Raw genomic sequence first — 25690 nt, 5'->3', positions numbered from 1 at the left:
GCTATAGAAAATGGTGAGTTGGGTTCAACTTATCCAAATCATGCCCTCGTCTTATTTATTATTAAATATAAAATGAATAGGTTTAGTTTTTCTGAAGTTAATTGACGATAGCAGGAATACGAAGGCCTTTGAAGTAATATGCGTTAAGGTGATTTCCTAAACCTAGCCGATTAAAAAAACGCTTTTTGGTGTTATTAGCAGTTCTAGCCTAAATTATTTTTAAAAAGCATTATATACGTTTTGAACGAATTAAACCTTCAAGCTTCACCAAAGTGGAAGCGTCTTTTTTATTTTTAAATTAATGATTAAAAACGTGTTTTAATGTGTTGTTTAGCCTACTTTTAGTTCTTCGGTTTATCTTTATTTAAAATATGCATGTTTTAACGTATCATTGCATTAATTTAGCTATATGTATTTTAAGTCTTATTGAATGCTGCAGTCTGCAAGTGGTTTAATGCAAAACATTTAGATCTTAATTTATGATCTCGAGCCTTTAAAACAGGTTCATATTTGGCAGATTTACCTCCTTTTATTCGTTTGCCTCGGCATATTTTAGTCTAATTTATTTACCGGTAAAATGTTAACAAACACACATGCGAACTCAAACTTTATCAAGATCGTTACGCGAACTGCACAAACACTTTCTTCGCAATATTGAATCTGAAATCAAATAAGATTCAACACGAGTCTTTTTATTTTTACTAAATCCCTACATCGACGGCACTGTTTTACTAAAGTAGGCTTACTTATTTATTTTTTATGAAATTTGGGGGCGCGTCTGAATGTTTTTATATATATATATATATATATATATATATATATATATATATATATATATATATATATATATATATATATATATATATATATATAGACTACACATCCACAGAATATCCACGCATGTATGTTTAGTTGGCTTCATAAACAGATTGTAAGAGGTCACTGTACTGAGGATGCATTACGGTCGGTTGGCTCCAGCCCTCACTGTAGTCTGCTTGGCTCCTTCTGCCCGAATGATTTTGCCAACCATAATTAATAGAGCTCTGCTGTTTTCAGGCAGCGATCACACATATCAGTTCTCCTTTGCCAAAATTAAAGCAAGGTGAATGGTTTTTGGGCCTTTGACAGGGATGTGTAAATGTGACACTGTATGTAAACCTGCCGATTTATTTATTTACTTTACATGTCTTTAAATAGAAAGCTATGCAAATGTCTACTTAATTTTAATTATTGCATTCGAAATGTTGCACAAGCGAGTAGTGATTAGGTGAAAAACGTGTGGTTTAATACATGGGAAGAGAGGAAAATACTTTTTTTTTACTGACACTGCTCAAATGTTTTTAAGCTCTCTGTTTAACCTTGATTTCCACCTCAGCCACCCCCCCCCCTCTCTCTCTCTCTCTCTCTCTCTCTCTCTCTCTCTCTCTCTCTCTCTCTCTCTCTCTCTCTCTCTCTCTCTCTCGCTCTCTCTCTCTCTCTCTCTCACTCACTCTCTCTCACACACACACACACACATTACATGGCAGGTACCCAACCGTATCAGATCAGACGGTCTCCCTCCCTTCATGGTTTATACTGTGATGTTTTCAGTACTGCTTTTGTATGTCTGAATCAGTTGCTCGCCTATTGTTTGTCAGTATGTTACAGTAAACTGCAGTACAGTGTTAAAATATCAGCCATAATTTATTCTCACATTAGCCACCATTAAACTCTTAAAAGGTTATTGAGCCAAAAAGAAAAATTAAAATACACTTATTCATTCATAATTGATTTCCATAGTGAAATTTTTTTCTTTCTGTTGAACACAGAAGAAGATATTTTTAATAGTCTTGTAAATGTATCCATTGTCATTGTTTGGCAGAATTTACAAGAGCAATAGCAGAATATATAGAAAAACAGCATATGAGTGAGTAATTACACTGTAAAAAATGCTGGGTTTCACATAATTTCTTCATGTTGTCCCAACACAAATTTAGTAAATTACCCTTATTTTTATTTAATGTATTTCTATAATATGAGCTGAAGCAACACAATTCTTGAGTTTTTGGAGGGACAAGTTAATTGTTTTCTGTTCGATCCACTCAAATTTGTATATACCAAGTTAACTCAATGTTGCATGTTGCCACAACACAAATCAATTATGCAGAACCCAGCATTGTTTACAGTGTAGACACCTACTAATTTAAAATAGCCTGGAACAACACAATTCTTCAGTTTTTTGGGGTAAACTTAATTGTTTTATGTTAAATCCACTTTAATTTGTACAAACTAATAACTTAATTCGTTTATGTTGTCAGCATAGATCGATTGTTTTAAACTGAGCATTATTTAACAGTGTCTAAAATTAACCTTACAAATAATTTAAACTTACAATAAACTGACTTAATTTGAAGTAAAAAGATTTTTATTTTTAAAATAAGTTAATTTAACTTAAAAATCTTTAATAGTCTTGTAAATGTATCCATTGTCATTGTTTGGCAGAATTTACAAGAGCAATAGCAGAATATAGAAAAACAGCATATGAGTGAGTAATTACACTGTAAAAAATGCTGGGTTTCACATAATTTCTTATTGTTTTCCCAACACAAATTTAGTAAATTACCCTTATTTTTATTTAATGTATTTCTATAATATGAGCTGAAGCAACACAATTCTTGAGTTTTTGCAGGGACAAGTTAATTGTTTTCTGTTCGATCCACTCAAATTTGTATATACCAAGTTAACTCAATGTTGCATGTTGCCACAACACAAATCAATTATGCAGAACCCAGCATTGTTTACTGTGTAGACACCTACTAATTTAAAATAGCCTGGAACAACACAATTCTTCAGTTTTTTGGGGTAAACTTAATTGTTTTATGTTAAATCCACTTTAATTTGTACAAACTAATAACTTAATTCATTTATGTTGTCAGATCGATTGTTTTAAACTGAGCATTATTTTACAGTGTCTAAAATTAACCTTACACATAATTTAAACTTACATTAAACTGACTTAATTTGAAGTAAAAAGATTTTTATGTTTAAAATAAGTTAATTTAACTTAAAAATCTTATGTTGTTATGACTATTGATCATATTTTTTTTCTTACAGTGAAGGTCTAGTTTCATTTTGTAAGCATACATGGACATTTGTACATGACTAAAGGCTGGTCGTCGACTGAAGGGGATCTTTATGAGTAAATAATTCACTGTAAAAATGCTGGCTTTCACACAATTCCTTTATGTTGTCCCGACACAAATTTATTAAGTTAATCTTAGTGTTTTTTACAAATTTAAGTAGATTGAGCAAAAAATAATTAAGTTTCCCCCCAAAAAAACTTAATTGTGTTGTTTCAGCTTATTCTAAGCAGTGAAAGTCACTTTTAAGTGTACACACTTTTCATTTTTGGCTGAACTGCTTGACACGTTTAATTCTAAATCTTACACACTCTTTTTAGGAAGTTGACCACCTATAATTGTATAACATCCAACAGAAGAATGTAAGGTTTTTACATTACACTCAAAATAATTGCTATTTGTTCAAACTACTTATTTAAAATGAGCTGAAGCAGCACAATTCTTAAGTTTTGGAGGGACAACTTAATTATTTTGTTTTCAATCCACTCAAATTTGTAAATACTAAATTAACTTAATTCCTTCATGTTGCCCCAACACAGACTTATTGTGTCAAACCCAGCATTGTTTACAGTGTGGACAACCATACTTAAAAAGAAAAGTTGATTGTTCAAACTACTTATTTAAAATGGACTCAATCAACATAATTCTTTTGTTTTTTTAGGGGACAACTTAATTTGTTTTTATGTTCAATCCACTCAAATTATATATATATATATATATATATATATATATATATATATATATATATATATATATATACTTAATACCTTCATGACACCACATATTGATTGTGTGGAATTCAGCATTTTTTTTACAGTGTATCTAAAATTAACCTTACACATAATTTAAACGTACATTACACCGATTTAATTTAACATGAAATAAATTTTTTTAAACTAAGTCAAATTTACTTAAAAATCTTATGTTGTTATAACTATTGATTTAATATTTTTTCTTACAGTGAAGGTTTAGTTTTATGTTGCAAGCATACATGGACATTTGTACAAGGCTAAAGGTTAGTTGTCGACCGAAGAGTATCTTTTGTATACGTTGTTTTAGTTTTGTTTTGTTTGGGAAATCCACAAACCTTTTAATTTATTATGCTCATGTCGTTTTTCCCTATTTGGGGCTTTAAAAAATGTATTCATTTTAACGATACCTATTTAGTTAGTTAATTCTGTATCTTTTATGTTGTGAATACAAACCATTCAATACTGTATACGTGACTCAAGTGGCCTATTAAGTGTGACCTGGAGGCACTTAAAATCCCCCTTGACCTCAAACCCCCTCTCCTGTCACGCACTGTTCTGCGTCTCCACAACATTGCGATCAGTGTCTTTGTGACCATAACACACAGTCCACAGGCTTGGGTTGTGATATATGAGGATGTGACAACAGTATGGCTGCTATTCCTGACCCAGCGAATAGGATGCCGGATTGTGTAAATCAATACAATGACTCCGTCTTCCGCCCCATTTTTTTTTTTTTTTTTTTTTGGAGAGAGCATATGACCCAGGAAACGTTTAGCTCATTGAAGGCTTCTTTGTTCTGGAGTTTCCTCGCCAATGATCTCTTCATTTTTCTTTCTCCCTCCCGTCTTGTTCTGAAGAGCGATTCTCCTGTCAGAATGGTCAGGCATGCTGGTAAAGGCCCTTGTCAAACACGTGTTTACTGACACTGAGTGGTATTGTTTATTTATCTATTTATTCATTGATTATTTATTTGTTTTAAACTAATGAGTGATTTAGATTCTGTCCTATAAATTCTGCAGGTTTTGAGTCACTGGTTTTCTATTAAAATTTTAGAACTGTAATCTTTTTTGGAAAAATGAAATATAAATGATTTGTATACAGGTTTGATTTTTTATTTATTTACTTTTTTCAATTTTATGTTTTTATTAAAGATACATTACTTTGTGTTATTGTTCTAGTGTGCACTTTTATGATTTAAAGTAAGTTAATCTTTGATAACAAAGATTAGTTTTGGTTTCGCTTTATTTTTTTAATTTGAATTTTTTTTGTTTCATTTTGTTTCCTTTTCCGTCTCCATTTTGTTCCATTTTATTTATTGTTCTGTTCGGTTTCGTTTCATTTGAAAAAATTGCATAATTTTTCTATTAAATGTTTCAACTTTTACAAGTTACAAGTAAAGTATAATTTTTGTTTTTATTAAAGATAAATTATATTGTATAACTGTACGCAGAACTGTTATGATTTAAAGTAAGTTAATATTTGATTTAAAAAAAAAAAGATTTGTTTTGTTTTTGTTTTGTTTGGTTTTGTTTCATTTTGTTACAGTTTGGTTCAGTCCTGTTCTGTTTTCATTTTGTTTTAAAAATGGCATAGATTTTCTATTAAATGTTTAAACTTTCACAAGTTACAAGTAAAGTATCATTTCTCTTTTTAATTTTTTTCAGTTTTTGTTTTAACATTTTTTTGTTTTGTTTTGTTTTTGTATTACTGTACTAGTATACAAAACTGTTATGATTTGATTAAACATATATTTGCTTTGGTTTGGTTTGGTATGACTTTCTATTTTTTTTTTGTTTGTTTTCTTTGTTTCCTTTCGGTTCCATTTCCATTCTGTATCGGTTCTTTCAGTTTGATTCTGTTTTGTTTCGTTTGGGTCACTGGTCGCTGGGTTACTGGTTCGAGCCTCGGCTCAGTTGGCATTTCTGTGTGGAGTTTGCATGTTCTCCCTGCGTTCGCATGGGTTTCCTCCAGGTGCTCCGGTTTCCCCCACAGTCCAAAGACATGCAGTACAGGTGAATTGGGTAGGCTAAATTGTCCGTAGTGTATGAGTGTGTGTGTGAATGAGAGTGTGTGGATGTTTCCTAGAGTTGGGTTGCGGCTGGAAGGGCATCCGCTGCGTAAAAATGTGTTGGATAAGTTGGCGGTTCATTCCGCTGTGGCGACCCTGGATTAATAAAGAGACTAAGCCGACAAGAAAATGAATGAATTATCAATGTTTCAATGTGTTCTTTTGTTAGGTGTGTATGACTCTCTCTCTGTTGTGTGTGTTTGTGTGTGTAATTTAATTAAACTTGGGGATACACTACAGCAAAAGCACACACTCACACACACACACACACACACACACACACACACACACACACACACACACACACAGACTCTCTTACAAATAGCTTTAAAGCAATACAGTGCAATGCATAAAATATTATTCAAAATATTGGTAAAGCATCTTTAAAAAAATAAATAACTTATCTAAAAAGTATTTTTTTTGTATCAACACAGAACAGTGTGTCACATTTGTACATTTTCTTTTCTTAGAGCATAGGTACTTATGAAATATATTGCAGTCAGTGCCGCAGTCTTTGCATCATGCATTGTATTCAATTAGAATCTCTCATTAATAACCCAGCATACTAATTCATAAACAACAACAAGGGACAACATTAGATAGTGCTCTTATGTGGCTAGAACATTGTATGTCGTATTTATTAATAGCATCAGTGGGGTTATTCGCAGATTTGAATATATCAAGAGCTTTAGAGAGTCTTAATTGAAGTTAATAGTCACTGCTCATGCACTGATATTAATAATCCTATTATTCAGCAACAAAAGGAGGTCAGCTCAGCTTTATTTCATCATCATTCACGGACAGTTCTTTACACTGATCCCATCATCATTTTGCGACGTGGAAAAAAAGAAGAAGGAAAAAAGAAGAATAGCAAAAATGGATCTGAGCCAAAAGGCGCCGCTAGGTCAAAGAACAGATTATCGAGTGCACTTAATGGAGTGGAGAAGTCAAATATAAATCATATTAAAGGCCCTGCCATTTAAGACAAGCAATATTAGCGTGGAGCTCGGCGCTGGTGGGGATTGCATTATACGAGATGGACACTTATTATGACATATCCCTTTCAGCTTCCCGCAAATGGATATCAAAATTGTCATTGAGTTTTCTTCCGAAGCGAATTCGGTTATTCCAGGCAATATGGCCACACCACAGGGCTCCCAGTTAATTTTCTCTTGCCTATCGGCTGTCAGCCCCCTACCTCTCTTGCTTTGAATTCTCTCCCTCCATTTGTTTTACTTTCCATGCTGTATTAGAAGCCCCTTCCTAAAGGGAGCTGGAGAGAAGTGGACAAACCCTCTCTAAAAAATGTAGATTCTTTTATTATATATATATATTTTTTTTATATAAATACGCTAAGCTAAAATAGTAACCCTCAAGTGTAAGAGAGAGAAGAACATTGAAAATTAATCACTTTTTTGAGCTTTGCCATCACCCTTACTCCCCCCAACAGCAATATGCCTTGCTTGTCAGCTTCTCTGATTAATGACGTGCATTTATTTGCATAGATTTAGCACTGATTTCATTAGTTTATTCAGAAAGGGACCTTTTGATTTAAATGTCCTTTAATCCGGAATGTTCATTGCTTAATGCATTTGAACATATTTTTAGCCGTATTCACTGAGAAACATGCAATCATGAATTCTCATTTGATATAACTCAGATTAAAGCAATAGTTACTGCAGAATGAACATTCTTGTATTCATTTACCCCCGCATCCTTCCAAAATGATTGAATTTGTTCTTTGAACATGAAAGAAAGATGTTTAAGTGAGTCACCAGACTCGTAGCCAGCCTGGTTCAAGTGTGGTTCTTTTTTCTCAAAAAATGGACCTGCAGTTGTTTGCCTCATTTTCTATTAATCTGTTAGATCTAGATACGGCATTTTAGTAATATATTAGGCATTATATTCAGCTGAATTACCTTGTCGGATGGTCATAACCACACCTTTTGATCACAAAAAACATTTCCTAAAGATTTAGAATAAAGAAATATGAATAAATACTTAATTTTAAATTCCCAGAGATGGGTTGTTGCTGGAAGGACATATGCTGTGTAAAAACGTGCTGGATAAGATGGCGGTTCATTCCGCTGTGGCGACCCCGGATTAATAAAAGGACTTAGCCGAAAAGAAAATGAATGAATGAACTTATTTTTAAAATGCTAATTTATTACATCCAATATCATTAGTAAAAACAGATCATTAGAATCTGTTAAAGTTTTAAATTAAAAGCTGTGGGCTATCTATAAAAAAAACACCTGGCCAGCCCATTCAACATTACTTAGTCAGAATTTGGCCTTTTGAATGCATAATAATTATAATGTGGAGCTTTGTGATTCTTGTAAGAAAGTAAATTTGGAAATGCATGCATAACAATAGCCAAATTAGCATTCAAATTCATATGGGCCGGTTTTGATCCTTTACATTTTTGTATTGGTCATTTTTTGTTTCAAGAGTAAGGTCCAAGATTTAGAATAAAAGTTAGATATCAAAAATATTATATTATATAATACAAGTTATATTTAAAAGTATATATTCTCTATTTAACAACAATTCAGTCAGTCAGTAGTGAAGGATGACGTCACTCATGTCAGATTGTATGTTGTCTTCCACAGCTGAATGTTGTACAATGTAAAGCATTTGTCAAAACTGATTAGCTGAAGTCACAACAGCCAACAGAGGATTCCACTCAATCTTAAAGCCTTAATCGATGGCTTATTTTCACTATTTATGATAGCATAGCAGTCAAAATAGGACAAATAAACTCATGTATGGGACAAATTCTGGACCTTTGTCAGTGGTGGTGGATCTTCCAAAAATTATTTCATTATTTTTTAAAGTAATTGACAGAAAGTTAATAAATGGTGAGAGATTTTCTTTGCACTAACAGCTCATTTAAATCTAATGCATAAATTATGTCATTTTTTTTTATCCTCTTTCTTTTCTCTGCATACCATGTAAGTCACTGGAGCTCTTTCTGGACACGATTGACTCTGTGAATGATGACTTTATTTTACTTTATGCAAAATAACTTTTTTATTTGTGTAAAATAAAATAAACACTTGTATACAATTTTAATGTGTGTTCAGAACATTTAGATTTTTGTCCTTTTAAATCTAAAGCTTAACCTTCATGTGAATAAATGACATTTTAAAATATTCATTCATTTTCTTTAGACTCTTTATTCATCAGGGGTCGCCACAGCGGAATAAACCGCCAACTATTCCAGCATAGGTTTTACACAGCAGATGCCCTTACAGCTGCAACCCAGTACTGGCAAACATCCATACACACTCATTCATACACACACACACATACACTATGGTCAATTTAGTTTAGTTTAGCATGTCTTTGAACTGTGAAGGAAACCGGAGCACCCGGAGGAAACACACGAGAACACAGGGAGAAAATGCAAACTCCACACAGAAATGCCAACTAACCTAGCTGGTATTCGAACCAGTGACCTTGTTGTGAAGCAAAAGTGCTTACTACTTAGCCACTGTTTCGCATTTTAAAATACATTAAAATGTAAAATAAGAAGTAAGCAAAATAGCTAAAGTCACTGGATAAAACTCACTGGAGCTCAGTGTTGTTTTGCGACCCCATAAGGGAATAATGACGTTTTGTTTTGTTTTGTTTTTTTTGTTTTGTTTTGTTTTGTTTTGTTTTGTTTTGTTTTGTTTTGTTTTGTTTTGTTTTGTTTTTGTTTTGTTTTGTTTTGTTTCCATCATGTATTGGTTTCATTTCTGCTCCATTTTCGTTGATTTAATTTCATTTAGTTTTGCTTTGTTTCATTTCATTTTTTGTTTCGTTTTGTTTTAAAAATTGCATAGATTTTCTGTTAAATGTACAGTATCATTTCTCTATCGTCTTGGACCCCAATGAGTTTGATTGCATAGACAAAACATTGTTATTTAGCACCAATAAAAAGTCAAGCAACTTTTTTCCACATAAGGCAGAGAAAATTCTACATATTGGCTTTAACGGTCCCTTTAAAATTCAATCGACACTTCAAGCTTTTGAAAGTTTCCACAGAAGCCTCATTTTCATTTCGCATTAAGCGAACAAATCCATTTATTTTCATCTGTTTGTTTTCAAGTGGCGTACACAAACCCCAAGCTCAGTAAAACACCTTTAACAAGCGGCCGTCACCAGACACCAACCTCTTCAGCTCCCTGTGATTAATCTTAATGTCTTGGAGACATCCCATGTTTAGAGGTTGAGTCCGTAATCATTCGCTTACTGACCCGATGATACTCAACCAGAACATCCTCTATCAACAGCCCCGGTGAGGACAATGCCTTGATGCATTTCAAATTAATTATACCGCCCTATTCTGAGAAACACGTGTGCTCAACAGCCGGTTCTGGAGAGCGAAAACAAAGGAAAAGAAAAAAGAGAGAAAGCAACTCAGTTTTTCTCTTTTTTTCTTCCCCCCCAGGTTTGGGGGGCTCGGGTAATGAAATGCTGGTGGTTGAAGCCCATGATGAAATTAGGCCATGTAACCCAAATAAGGGATGAAGGCTTCATAATTGCCAGTCCTTGAGATCTGAGGTGCTGGGTGCCAACTGTCAGAGCTGGGCTAATGATGACAAATGTCTCTCTATGCAGATTGCAAAAGGGAGGAGAAAAGGTAGAAGGGGGAGAAGCAGCAGCCGCCGCAGGAGAGCGAGAATAAGCCCAAAGAAAGTGAGCAAACTGCAAAGTAAGACAGGTGCTTTCTAGCGAAACGTCTCGTGAAGTGGTACAGACTAGATACAGCCTTCGGGAGGGGGAGCTTGGGTTTCTTTAAATGCTTTAAAGTATAAGAACAGTGGAATCCATTAGATAAATCAGTGCGGAACTTAGCGAGACAGACATTTAAATTACATTTTTAATCTTTCAACAGTAGCATCGCAGTGACCCAAACCTGCTGCCAAAACAACATGCTAAAAATACCGTTTAGAATTGTGCAACGTTTTATCACTCCTAAAGTGCTATCACAAAGAAAGTCATAAATTTGTCCGCAGTATTACGTCGGCCATTGAAAAAGCGAGAAGCTATAGTGATTCGGTGAGGTCCAGCTTTGCCCAATTTGTTGCATGAATGGCTTTTTGAAAAGGTTCCCACTTGCTACAAAGGAAGCCCCTTTTTTTGTTTGCCCTCTCCCCATCTGTGTCATCTGTTGTGAGCGGGGCGGTTTCTGCTGGGACGAGAGAAGGGGGCGTGATGAGGGGGGGCTCCCTGGTGACCCAGGCCAGTTGTTTTATGGACTCGACGTAGTGGCGCAGGCAGTTCATAAGTTGCCAGTTCCTTTGTGTAAGACGACAGGCTGACACGTGGGAGGCGACACGGCCATATTGACGTATATCATTTCCATTAATAACCCGGACGAGCCCCCACTTTGTTTCCGCCTGCTGACTTATACAGAGTATCCCTCCACAATGACACTTAATTGACTATGTGAAATGGTGAGAGGACAGACTGGGATTCATTTGGTTGTTCTTTTTACATAAACGTGGTTTCGTATATTGCAAGATTGGCTAAGTAATCAGAAATACTAATAATATGTGTGTTCAGCGCAATTCGATTTCTTTAAGTATAGCTTCGACTTCATGTAAATAAATGATGTTTTAAAATATATTAAATGTAAAAAAGATCAAGTAATCAATGCTATTTCATGTATTTCAGGATTTCCCGTATTGTTAGAAGGTCAAGAATGAGTTTCTAAAAACCATCGTCAGCCAACTAAGGTCGCAAGTTGTGTCATTACAAACATAGTTCGTTGATTTGGCGTTTCTCAAATTCATCATTCCAACGTACATTCTCAAACTGCATCGCAAACTTATATGCTTACAACTACACCTCTGGAGCTGTAGCTGAAAACATAGCTCCTGGGTGTGTTCTATTCCGTTATCCCCCTATGCCCTATTCATTTAGAACATTCTAACATTTAAACTTGAAGTGATAATAAAAAAAGCATTAGTCATCACTCTTAGGTGTAATTTGCTTTCAAGGTATTTTTACAGTTCATTTTTAGCAATCTTCATGTTTACAATTGCGCTCCCTTCGCAGTGCACTTTGAAAACATTCATGTTACAAATTTATGTTTTGTCTCTGAAGCTTGTGAAAACAAAAAAAACATAGCATACGTTAATGTTATTTTTAAAGAAATGTATCTGTACTCTATATGACATGGGCCTGTTGGTTAGAACATTTTTGCAGTGGTTTGCATGTGTCAAATTGTAAAAGTAGATAAAAAATATATAAACAATAACCTACTTACTACTACTACTACTACTACTACTACTACTAATAATAATAATAATAATAATAAATATTATTAAAGTAAGATTTGTTTTCATTTCCTAATAAATAATAAACATTAAATTTCCTTTCTTAATAAATACCCTCATTATTTATTTATTTGTATGATTTATATATGATATTAGAATAAGTGTTAGCTTTTGTAAGTGATTTTGTGTTTTAGAAAAGAATATGTAATGTTCTCAATAATATTTGTAAAGGAAACATAGGCCCTATACATATAGATGGTATATACATACATACCATTTACATATTTTTTAGTCAATATAGAAAGCGAGTGCATGTTTTTATCAAAACTAATATTGGATTTTTTTTTTTTTAAATGCGTGTGTGTAAAACAATATAAGTTGCACAAATAAATTATGGGGTTCTTCTCTAAAAAAGTTGTTACCACCACGTTCAAAGCGTTATTATTGGCGTTTACATTATAACTAACGTGGTTCAAACAATGGATCTGTGAAAGAGCAACTGGTTTTGGGAAACACTCGTCACTACATTGTTCTTATAAAAAAGATAATTGTTTGATTTTGTGAATTTTGTGATAATTGTTTGATTTTTTACCCTCTACTGACAACTCAGACAAGTACAAGTTTTATTATTAAAAAAGTAGACTCTTTTTTAAAAAAATGACATTTACTGTTTTTTTAAGCTACTTGTATAGACTATTTGCATGTGGTCTTGTCACTGGTCCATGAACATTTACTGCTTGTTATCAAACTATTTTATAACTATAACAAGAGGCAATTCAATCATAACTTAATGTTAAAACAGCTATCAAAACATTATTTATCAATATGTGGCTCTTTTTGGATTCTGGAAGCTATGGAAATTGAAAATGTAAAACAGGAAATATGTTGGGACCATTGTTTTTGTTTACATTCCTCCAAATGGTCTATAAAATAAGATGTAACAACACAATTATTGAGCTTTTTTAAGGAAAATGTTAGTGTTTTATTTTCAGTCTACTTAAATTAATAAAAACTAATGAGTTTATTTAATTCCTTTTTTAATTCCTTTTCTTTTCATGTTGTCGCAACACAAATCAACTGTGTGGAACCCAGCATTTTTTATGGTGTATTTAAAAATACAGAAAAATAAAGTTTTGTTTCATCAAATAAACGCAGAATCGTTGAGGCTAATTTTATATCACACAACAGCTCATCAAATCAGTCTGCCAGCAGAAGCAAGACTCTGTTTTCCATAATGCTTGGACATATGGAGCTAGTGGCTGGTGTTTTATATTACACGCTCATTAACACCACATGAGCTGTTTTGTGACGCTGACACACAGCCTCACCGAAGGTTAAAATGATTGATATCCTTACCTCCGCTTTATGTGAAAGTCTTGATTTTTAGGGCCAAAAGAATTAGGCGGCTCATTTTATGGTCAGTGGTGCTTTTAAAAGCAGCCAATGACAAAACGACTAACCAATTAATCGGCTTACCTCTTTCAAACAAAGCTAGCATCTGATATTAAAGGGATAGTTCACCCAAAAATGAAGATATTGTCATAATTTATGATCCAATATGTCATGAGTTTCTTTTTTCTGTTTGACATAAAATAAATAGTTTTGATGAATGTTGGAAACTGGTAGCAATTGACTGCTGTGATGAGTTTTCCTACTATGGATGTAAGTGCACTGTAAAACTATAAAAATCTTTAAAAAAAAAAAACGATTAAAAGACATGGCAGCAGGGCTTCCAGACATATTCTGTTAAATTACAGAAAATACCCATTAAACAAAATTACAAGCCAAAACTGTAAAAGTAGAGAACATACTTTAAATTGCAGTTTGTTACTGTTGATAATTTGCATTTAAACTGTGAAAAAAATAAGGGGAAAAAAAGGTAACTAATGCCATTTTACTAATTCTTAATATTATACTTGTATACAATTATACAAATTACTTAATGTAATTATAATGATTATTATTTTAAATATACAGATTATTTAATGCTATTATACAGATTAATTCATGTAATTTTGCATGAAATCTTTAAATATTCCATAATTTTTCTACTTTTAACATACATTTAAATCAATTTAAATATTTAAAAAATATTTTAAAGAATGATTAAAAAAAGCTTAAAAATAACTGTTGTAATCATCAGGGCTTAATCTATGTCCGAACATGCTGGAACACGCTGGATCCGGACCCTCTGAAATCTGATCCGGCCCCCTCCTCAACTGCCCTCCTCCCCGTCCGCTGTTCACTTTCAGTTTCTTTCGCGATTCCTTTCTTCTGTGACTCCCCAACTCTCTTCACTTTCATCTGCGACAACCCCCCACAAGCAGTCAAACTCGACAAGGCAAGGGGAAAAACATTGTAATGCTCACTAAACAGTTTAAAGCCCAATCCTAATTCCACCCTTTTGCCCTTACCCTTACCCCTACTCCTTGTTTTGCAAGTTCACTCCAAGGGGTAGGGATGTCCCAGCTCTCTTTAGCTTGAATGCGCAGGGCTAAGGGGTGAATAGCTCTTCGGAAAAAGATTTTTCAGGACTACACTCGGCAGTTCCACAACATTCTGACACTCGATGACACTGCAATACCCTGTCAGTATTGTCTAGTGTCTGGGAATGGGCTTTTTTACAGTGTCTGCTATAATGTTAGTGTTGTTTAGGTGTGTGTACATAGATGAATATGGTACAGTTATGATCTTATTGCCACATTACATCATTATGATAACATAATATATGCCTTCAGTGATTTCTTAAATATAAATACCAAAAAAAAAAAAAAAAAAACACAACTGGAATAACTACAGCAGTAGCGATCGTCTGATCTCATATGAAGGAAAAACTCACGATGACAAATGATGATGTGTGCAGGTGCTGTAGTGCTGTCCCAATTCTTAGGGATACATTTTGAAGCCCTTCCCCTTCGTCCCCGGGGAAGGGGTAGGGGTACAAAAATACAATGGAATGGGCCTAAGACTCAGCAACGATGTATGTGTGTTGAGTTTATAGTCCTTGAAATCAGTCCATAACGATCTTCTAACTGTGTGTGTAATCAGTGAGAATTAGGAATCCGGGTGTGCTAAGTGCATGCTGGAAGTTGTAGTTCATTAAATTAACGTGTGTGTAGTTTTCCAGCGATCCGCAGCCGCTAGATCACTGGTGACCGTAACAGTTAGCATAGCAACATCGTTAGAGTAGTAAAATAAACATTTGATAGTTTATGGTACATGCATTATATGCAGCCTAAAAACAATAGGCTATTACGTGACATCATTAACCTCACGTTAATCTTCATAGGCATACTATCATCACTAAAAACAATTTGACTCAAGTTTTGTTTTCCTATTTTTACAGGAATGATCGGTAAATAAGCATGAAATTATGTTACTCTCTAAAAACGCTGAACATTTCCTTAAAAAAAAAACAGAAATATAACTTAATACCAAAATACAAGCAATAGCTGTGAATTTAATGTTAGAATCTTTTTATTACAGAACATATCTGTAAAACAACAGCTGTTTCACTGTATAATGAAAAAAATACAGACAATTACCTGTAAAATGATGTAAAAATTTTTTTACAGTGTGGTGACTAGTTTCTGAAATTCTTCAAAACATCCAATTTTGTGTTTAAAAGAAAAAAAAGAAACTCATAAAAGTTTGCAACCACTTGAGGGTTAGAAAATGGGGGGCAAATAAAAATTTTTGGGTGAATGTCCCTTTAATAATGTTACATAAATGGAGCATATTTGATTTTTACTCTGAAAGCTTATATATTCTGACTTTATAACTCAAAACTTTTGACTTTTTTTTTTAATTTTTTTTTTTTTTTACCAAATTTTGACTTCATAACTCACAATTTCAAGTTTACATCTCACAAATCTGAGATGAAAGTAGCAATAACCTTTTTTTTTATTTTTCAGAGGCAGGAATGTGTTTCCATGTGAATTGATAACTTCCCTTTTCTAAATATGCTATTATTGCTATTGACCTTTTTTCATCTAGATTACCATCACATAAAGATCACAGACTCAAAGGCTGAACACAAGCAGTGGCCTCCTGCGTTTTGTGTTTGTTTTTTGGGGTTCCAGCTTGTGGTGTCTCTCGACCGGCCTCATTAATGTAGTGGTTGAGCGAGCTGGTATCCATAATCAAAATTCAGTAGGTGTGCAGCTCCTGCCGAAGCTCCTGGAGAGGGCAGAGGGAAGAGCTGACATGCCTCTTCCTGCCTTCAGGGCTCTTTCTGCGCACCGGAGCAGCCCTGAGGCTAAAAGAGCCATCCTGATGACCACGTGCTCTCCTACGATAAAACATTCAGCAGACTGCACTTTGAGTATGCAGCTTTTTTAATGGTGAAATCAAGCTAAAATTTCAGCTAAAACATTTGAGGTTTAATAGTACACTCTTAAAAATAGCAATGCCATTGAAGAAATAAAAACAGTACCCTAATAAACTGTTTATAAATGAAGTATCTATTTCTTGAGACTTAAAGGGCGCCTAGGTTACCCCTTTTTTCAGATTTAATATAAGTGTTTTGCGTCTTAAGAATGTGTCTGTAAAGTTTCAGCTCAAAACAGCCATCAGATTTTTCATAATACCTTTTACAAGATTTTATTTTATACATTTTGGCACTATGGGGCTGTTCTGTCCTACTGCGCCTTTAAGGCTAGTCCTCCCCGCCTACTGTTTCTATGTGCCTTTCTGCGTGCCTTAATCTCCTCCCTCGGCTGCGTCAGACAACAGACAGACTTAAAGGAAGAAGATCTGACGTAGTGTTTGTGAGAAATACTACAGTAAGAACTTTACCAATGAGTATTTGTTGTGTAGTTGCATCGTTGAGTCACACACAATGTCGTTAAAAAGTTCACGCGCGCACGCACACACTGATACACTCGCACACACACACACACACACACTCACACAGACAGAGTGCACGTTTAGCTTTGCACTCTTTTTGCACGCATATGTGACAGGATACAGGTTAATCTCCACTGCTGTGTGGATATCTGTTATGTTAATATAGAGAATAAACCCGATTTAACGTCCACAAACCGGGATTGAAGCGTCTTCCTTTTAAACACGCGGCTGTGCTGATGAAGCAAAGCTAAAGTAAATCGTTGTAATTCATTACACACGTGCACTGTTTTAAAACATTTACACATGTGAAACTTACTCTTGATCACAGTTGATAATGATTGATGATCCTAGCGAACTGAACATACCTTTTATTACCGGTTGCTTTGCGCACATCTAGTCTTGTTGATATGATTATACTTGTGACCACCGGGACATGTTAATATGCGCAGCTGTCAATCAATTCGGTGGGCGGGGGGGACTGCACGTTCCTTCAATTGCGTTCCTAGTGTAGATGATCATGTGGTTGAAGAGCCACTAAACACCACCTACTCTCCGCTATTACCACCCCAATTAACAATTATAAATTTGAAGATGTATAAATATAAAAAGTGCTATGTTCTCTTACCAGTCCTGACACAAACCCTTGGTGTGCAGTAGTTTTGCGAATGTCATAGCAGAAACAATTCAATTCAATTCAATTCAATTCAATTCAATTCAATTCAGCTTTATTTGTATAGCGCTTTTACAATGTAGATTGTGTCAAAGCAGCTTCACATAAATGGTCATAGTAACTGGAACAGTGTGGTTCAGTAACTGGAACAGTGTGGTTCAGTAACTGGAACAGAAACAAAAGTTTTGTGTGCATATGCAAAATATTGCAAAAATCTCATAAATGCACCCACCCGTGGACCCTTCAAGAATCTAGAGAGAGATTTAAACCACAGGTGTAAACAGAAATGTGTCTCTCATGTTGACTTCTGATGTGATTTACCAAAACTCTTATGTCATAGGTATCCGTTTTTAATAAATTCTTAAGATAATTAGTTAAGATAGGCCAATATTTGGCTGATATACAACTATTTGCGTATCTTGAATCTGAGGGTTAAAAAAATGTAATATTGAGAAAAATCATCTTTAAAGTTTTTCAAATTTCATTTTTGCTATGCACATTACTAATCAAAAATTAAGTTTTGATACATTTATGGAACAAAATGTCAATAAATGGGTAAAGCAGTGGTAGTGCTGTCGCCTCACAGCAAGAAGATTGCTGGTTCGCTGGTTCGAGCCTCGACTCAGTTGGCGTTTCTGTTTGGAGTTTGCATGTTCTCCCCGCGTTCGTGTGGGTTTCCTCCGGGTGCTCCGGTTTCCCCCACAGTCCAAAGACATGCGGTACAGGTGAATAGGGTAGGCTAAATTGTCCGCAGTGTATGAGTGTGTGTGTGTGTGAATGTGTGTGAGAGATGGGTTGCGGCTGAAAGGGCATCCGCTGAGTTAAAACTTGCTGGATAAGTTGGGGGTTCATTCCGCTGTGGCGACCCCAGATTAATAAAGGGACAAAGCCGACAAGAAAATGAATGGATGAATGTAAATACATATCTTTATGATCTTTAATATTAACATTATTGTTGGCATAAAATAAAACAATCAATAAGTTTGACTCATTCCATGCATTTTTGACTATACCCAAAAATATAGCCATGTCACATTAGACCGGTTTAGTAATGCGGGGTCACATATGTGTGAATAAGCTTGCAGGGTTTCTTAAAAGCACATATTATGCAAATATCTCCTCTGAACATCACTTTTGGAGACTATCACTGTATATACACAGGCAATATACAGTATATCCGCCAACTTGTGCACTACACTGTGCTGAAATTCAAGTGATGTTATTATTGTGTCAGTTTGGCGGGGCTGAGCGCCTACAAAAACAGGCGGAGGTGTTGACACCATCTGACGAACGAGGATTAGCCGTTTACAGAAGCTGTAATATGATAGGTCAAGGCAAGGAGGCTCTTCCTCTACGACTCGGGCTTGGCATAATGAATGATTGACAGGAGAAGGAGAAGCTGCCAGTCGACGGCAGAGGTGCAGGTTTGATGGCTGCCGCAGAGCTCCGTGGATCCCTTGATCAGCGGTGGGCCGCTCCGCTTTCATCCGCGCCCACAACCCTGCCAGGAAAAGCTGCTTTTCCTCCCCTCCTCTTTTTTTTATCCCCCTCCTAATTTACACATTTAAGACTTTTTTTATTTGCTTATTTGCAATTCTCTTTTTAATTTTTTTTTTTTTTTGGCTAGAGAAACTTCACTTCCACTTTCTCTCCGCCTCTCTTCTCTCCCTCCCTCCCTCTCTCTGAGACTGTGAGGCTTTTTTCTCGGTTTGCCTTTGGGCGATGAACTAATTTCAGGCTCCGTAATTGCAGCGTGTTGTACACCTGCCTGCTATTAATTCTCCCCCGTCATTCACTCTCTCCTTCTTAATGAGATATTATTGTAATTATTGTTATTATGGTGTTTGGCGTAATTAACGTGATTGATGTTGGTGCTAGGGGAGGGTTTATTTTGGCATTTGAATGGATGAGGGGATACTCCTTGATCGTATAGGATGCAGCCAAGGTGCGCTGGTTCATTCCTCTTGTGCGTTGTGGATCAAGTTGAAGGGTTATTTTTGGGACAGTTGTTTCTTAAATGTCATATCCACTCAGAGAACTGGAGTTCTGGTTTGAATGGCGCACCACATGTTGCCGTTTTAAGACTTAGACTGGTTAAAGGCCAAACAATGGCCAGCTTGGAGCTTTGTTTCGAAACGTCACTTGGACCTTGTGAAATTCAAATTATCCTTCTTTCGAAATGGAGGGCTGAGGCTTTTGCCCGGTCCAATTTTAGTCAACCTGTTGTGTTGGGCGAACAAAAAGTTCCCTTTCCATTTGATCCAAATCCAATTGTTTTGGTATATTGTGGTTGGTAGGAGTACAAAAAGAGAAAAGGCTAAAGGCCCAGAATCTTTCCTTCCAAGCACTGGCAATCCAATTAGAGGTTTGATAAGGGTCATATTACCGGGGCTTCATGCTAGACGTTTTATACTCTGCAAGTTTTTAAGCACTGTTTTTCAAATTCGAATGACTCAGTGCCTCAATACAAGCAACTTTATGTCATACTTTATTGGATTGTTTACAGGGTTAATTATTTAATGCACTTATACATCTGTAGTAACAATGTTACAAAAGCCCGACTTATTTTTGTCACGCCATTCAAAGCAAGATAAAAATACAGTTAGAATACAATACAATGCAATATTTAGTTATAATGCACATTTAATAAACAACCAAAGTTGACCAAAGTGCTGTACATAGAGTAGTGCTAAAGACAGAGATGAAAACAGAATTCAAAATAAAACATTTAATAAATAAAAGCTTTAAAACAGTAATCAACATTAATCAAACAGAGACTTACATAGAAATAGAGGGGGAAAGTCTAATGTGAATTGGTAGTGTGTTCCAGAATTTCGGACAAGCTACTGCAAACCCTTTATCACCTTGTTTTTTAAAGCGTGTTCTCAGCACTGTGAGTAGGTTGAGATCACAAGATATGGGATATACGCACCGAACAAATCTGTAAGGTACCGAGGAGCAAGATTATTGATGGTTTTGTAAACAAATAATAAGATTTTCAAATTAATTCTATATTTAATGTGTAACTAGTGAAATGTAGATAAAATAGGAGTTACTGGTTACTGGGTGCTAGAGAGTAGTCTAGCCAGCAGCATTTTGTACTAGCTGCAGACGAGAGAGAGATTACAGAGAAGCGCCCTAATTAGGCATGGGTTGGTATAAGATACTGACGGTATGATAAAAATTTCACAGTTTCACTGTATCAAGGCATTGTGATTACTGCTCTAAAATATCTTCTTCTTAAATGTCTGGGTGAAAAAAAAATTCTCCTTTGAACACAATAGATTTTATTTTTTTGAAAGGTTTAAAATCTTTTGGAGCAGTAAACATGTTATGCTAAATGCTAAATTACTGCTAACTAATAAAAATGAATAATTTGTTTCTGTTATCTTCATTTGTTTCGAAACACAGATTTCTTTACAATTTAAACAGCATCTTTGGATATTTTTTTCTGCTGGAGATACCGTTGTCCTAAAAATAGTAAATAAATCATACATATACATTAGAAACAGTATTACAGAACATTTTTCCAAACCGTGGTATACCTTGAAAATGGTTATCGTCCCATGCCTAGCCATAATAGAGAGAGTTACAGTAATCCAATCAAATTGTTCTAAAGACGTGAATTGCTGTTTAGAAATTACTCTGGAATAAAAAAGACTTGGCTTTTGACAGTATCTGAGATGGTAAAAGCAGAATTTTACAACAGTACTGATCTGTTTATCAAACATAGCGCCAAGATTTCTTGCATATTGAAAAATAGCATTAACCATAGCCCTTTATAAACATCCAATCAATGAAAGGTGGATTTATTTATTTATTGGATTTATTGGAACTTTAAGTTCAAAAGCAAGACATCCCTATAGCTGTTGTTATTGTCTGTGTATTTGATTGGATGTTTGTAAAGGGCTATGGTTAATACCATTTTTCTGGACAGGTGTTGGATACCCGCTGTTTTATTAGGCATATTCCCCTTGAGGTCTCATTATATTATATATTTAGGGGCAAACAAACAACACCATCTTATATCCCTCCTAAAGTACATGTGCTTGCTTCTTGTTTATACAACACTTAGTCGAAACTCAAGTCTGCATTCCATAAGTCTGGAAGTTTAGATACTCAAGACCTTAGGACTTAATGAACAACATATTCTAGGTTGCCTGGAGCAGCAGGGACCCTGTTCTTGACATTGCATGTGAGCTCCAGGGCTTGCAAATAGCAGGGGCTTTTCTTCGTCCTCTTCTCAGGCCTAGGATCTTTGAGTGGGTGACAGCCATTTAACGCCACACGACCTGCGTCTCAAGAGCCACCGTCAGGGCCCTCTACAATCCTGTTAAGTACAATTACCATTCATGCTCTTTCCATGCTGCTTTGAACTGCCTTAGACCCATGTCCCCTGCAGAGCGTGGTTGGGGACAAAAAACAGACATTTTACCATGAATTTGAGAGTTGTGTTATCCTGAAGCCTATCGAGAGGTTGATGACGGCTCGAAGTTCGAGCTCCAGTGATCATGGAAATAACGAATCCGACATATAAACACACAAGCCAGAATTCGAAGGCTTCTCATAAACGCATTTTTTCATTTCATAAATCTTGCCATCGTGAGTTCTGTGGCAGTCTCTTAAAATGTTTCTGTCATCGTGTTTCCTCCCCAATAACTCCAGTCTTTCACCTCTCAGAGTCTATTGAACGCCCCAGTGCATTCAATTGCGTTCAAAGGAAAAGCTGAAGAAAGGACGGAGCATAATGCTTAATAGGTGCTTTAGTAATTCTGAAGTTTTCATAGCTTAATCTGTTCTGAAAAGCTCGGCAGAGAGAAAAGGGCCCTGCAAATGGCCCTCAGAGTTAATTTGATGTGACTTCTCTACAATAAGGACCGGCGGAACGCTCGAAGCCCATTCTGCCGCGCTACCTTTTCTTCCATCCTCCTTGGACCCTTGGAAACCACTGCCTAAATGTTTCATAAGAAGGCCTGTGTAAGCCACTCAAGTATTCTCCTCCTACAATACCTACTTTAAGACTATTATTACACTGCGCTTGAGCCAGAGGAGAGGATACAAATAGCAAAGCTTCGGACTCTCTTTGTTGCAAGTCTGGGATTGATTTAGCACAATTGGGAGAGTCGTTGTGTTCTAAACACACTCATTGTACGCCTCATTTCTCCTCTTTTGCCTTTGTTAAAGTCTGGGCTTCCATTTTTGTTGATAGCAGAGGCCCGGACACAGTGCTTACTTTTTCAATTGCATATGAATAGATAGCAGGTCCAGTGGACGCTATGAGAATGTGTTATTTTGAGACTTTAATTGTTAAAGTTGAATATTTGATCACTTAAAAGTAAAAATGAAGTTGATTTCTTTAAAGCCTGAGGCACACCAAGTCAGTGGTCGGTCATTGGGCAGCAAAAGGTCATCGGTAAGCATCTGTCATGTTAGTTTGTTTGGTTTGTTTAACACATCTCCTGTCAGGAAGTTTGTTCAATTTAGCATTCAGAATTGGCATTAGTTGTTTGTGAATGGGAGCACTCTGATTGGTTGTTCTGCAACAAATGTGAGCGTGAGAACAAAAACGCAACAATGCAACTGACACAAGTCAAGCGGGAACACACAGAAGCTAGTTGACATTTTGTCCAATTTCTTAAATATTTTATCTCACTAATTGTATGAATTTGTACGACTTTATTCATACAATTTAGTACGATTTGCTTATTCCACAATTAGAATTGGGTTAAGGGGTGTGGTTGGGTGCCAGGCCTCCATTTTAAAATCGTACATTTTCGTATGACTTAGCTCATTTGTATTCGTACGAATTAGCCACTAAACTGACAAAACGTAAAATAGCTATGTTTTCGTGAGATAAGGGTTGGAATTATAAGACATATTTGCATGAGTGAATCCCTTTGTGGTAAGCGAGTTGTATTGTAAAAATGGTGCTTAAACGCTGCTTTGTTTACGATTTGTATGTGTTTTTGTATGTGTTTTATTTATATTACTGTTTTTTTCTTTGTGAAATTACAATACAGACTACTGTCACTTAGTGTGTATAGAAAGATACATCCTCTCATGCAGACGCAGAGTGTACATTCTCATTCAGTTGATTGTCATTTGTTTGCTATGTTCACGCGCAGCTTTTGGTTTGTTATTGCCGCCGCTAGTTATTTAAAATCTGCTTGGTCAGGAAAATGGATAGTCCCACTTCCAGACTTATGCCGTGGTTACACTAAAGTTTGAGCATGCAAAATTCGGTGAAAAGGGGCAGGATTAAACAAGATGATTAGAGATTAATAAAAATGATTGGTCCATGTTTTAAATTTCTGTACAGAGAGCGCATGTTTTGATCTTCGATTGATCTCACGCAGCCAGGTGATGTGATTTCGCAGGTCAGAGTTCACCAAGCTTGAACTTTTCAATGTAGCGAATTGCAAAACTTGTTGCTTGAGCTTGCGTTTCCAGTCTCCGGCATTGGCATGTGTATGAATGGTCTACTAGGTGAAAAGTGCAGTGTCACCACGGCTTTAGACCAAATATTGAGCCTGTAGCTATGATTTTAAAAAGCAAAGTTTTATAGCAGCACTATATTTAGATTTTTAGGGTAACCAGCCTAAAAATGGTTTGTTTTTTGTCGCCATCTACAGGTGAAATACTGTAAACTGTACAAAGACTTGCATAAAAATCTATACCACATTCCCTTAGCCAATATACTACACACTCCACTTTCAAATAGTATTGATTTTAAGATATGTCTTACACACAAGTGATTAGTTTTGTAGCAATCTTAGAGTTCTCAAGCGGAAATGACCAGAATATAAAGATTTTTATCCTACAGTCTAAACCTCTCCCATGTGACATTCCACCATTAATCAAGCTCTCATTTCAGCACAAAAGCTCAATCAATGAGAAAATGCCTATGATCCAGCTTTGGGGAACGTTTACTCTTATGAGTAATAAATCACTTTACGAACTTGCTGTCTCTTGTGGACTCAAATTACAAGCATTTCCCTTTTTAAATCAGGGATAGAAATGTTCGCCTCTGTATTTCCTTGCCTTTGTGGCCTTATGGGGGTTCAGGAGAGACTTCAAGAGACATCTCAAGTTGAGATTCTTTCATTGGTGAATTAAAAAATAATAATTTCTGAAAAAGGAAAAAATGCTCTTTCCATGTGCTTAGCGTGTGTTGGATCTAGCTTGTCTAGGTCAGTAACCCTGGAGAAAACAGCTTGCATTAATATGCTGTAATCCAGTGTAATTAGTCAAATAGCCGCATGCCAAGCAGATTGTCACAGGCTGTCAGCTTTGGCAGGCTTGCAAGATGGTCCGTTGTCCCGCTGGCCAGCAGGGATACCACCGAGAGCACATACACACACGTAAAGCACCCACATGCTTCAGCTTAATAGTCAACCACGGGTCATCAGGGGAGATTTTGTCAGTTTTGTCCGCTTGCAACTTTATGATCTACTCACTTTGCTGTGTAATTAAGACTGAGACAACATGCACAATGAATTTAAAACAATGCAAGCTTGATAATTAAATAAAATAATGGCAATAAATAGTGTTACATTTATTCTAAATGTCTGCTTAAACTTCTCAAAGTGCCCCCCACCATTATCTTTTTTAGAGCCAAATTCAACTTTTTTTGACAATTTATAAAAAATTCATAATGATAATAAAGTATCTGTATTTATTAAAAATAATAAATAATATAAAATCTGCAAAATCACAAATCATAATGACCCTTGATGGCACGTGGTTGACTAAATAGCCTAGCTAAAGTACAATAAATCACTGTAAAATAAAAAATAAAAACAGTACATAAATTTGCAGTGTTCTATATTTAGTGTTTCAGTTATGTTGTATTTGATTACAGTTATGTTGACATTTGTAGTGTTAACAATTTTGTAGTGTGAAACAACATATTTTATAAGAAATATTATATGAATATAATTAAATCCATAAAATATTTTTAT

At 35.5% G+C, this 25690-nt stretch overlaps 1 protein-coding gene and 1 long non-coding RNA gene across 9 annotated transcripts in view; one reads left to right on the top strand and one right to left on the bottom strand.

The window, feature by feature from the left end:
• The window catches only part of nbeab (neurobeachin b), a 569044-nt gene that overhangs the window by 394210 nt on the left and 149144 nt on the right, over positions 1 to 25690 (top strand). The gene's annotated exons all lie outside the window — the stretch shown is intronic.
• Positions 1026 to 6780, bottom strand: LOC147840668 (uncharacterized). Its single transcript, XR_015509687.1, has 3 exons — positions 3880 to 6780; positions 2932 to 3734; positions 1026 to 2317 (listed from the first exon to the last, which is right to left on the bottom strand). It is a non-coding gene; the product is annotated as an uncharacterized LOC147840668 (long non-coding RNA).

The sequence above is a fragment of the Danio rerio genome, chromosome 15 (assembly GCF_052040795.2).
Source record: "Danio rerio strain M-AB ecotype USA chromosome 15, GRCz13ab, whole genome shotgun sequence".
Lineage (NCBI taxonomy): Eukaryota > Metazoa > Chordata > Actinopteri > Cypriniformes > Danionidae > Danio > Danio rerio.
This window is presented reverse-complemented; position numbering and strand designations above follow the sequence as displayed.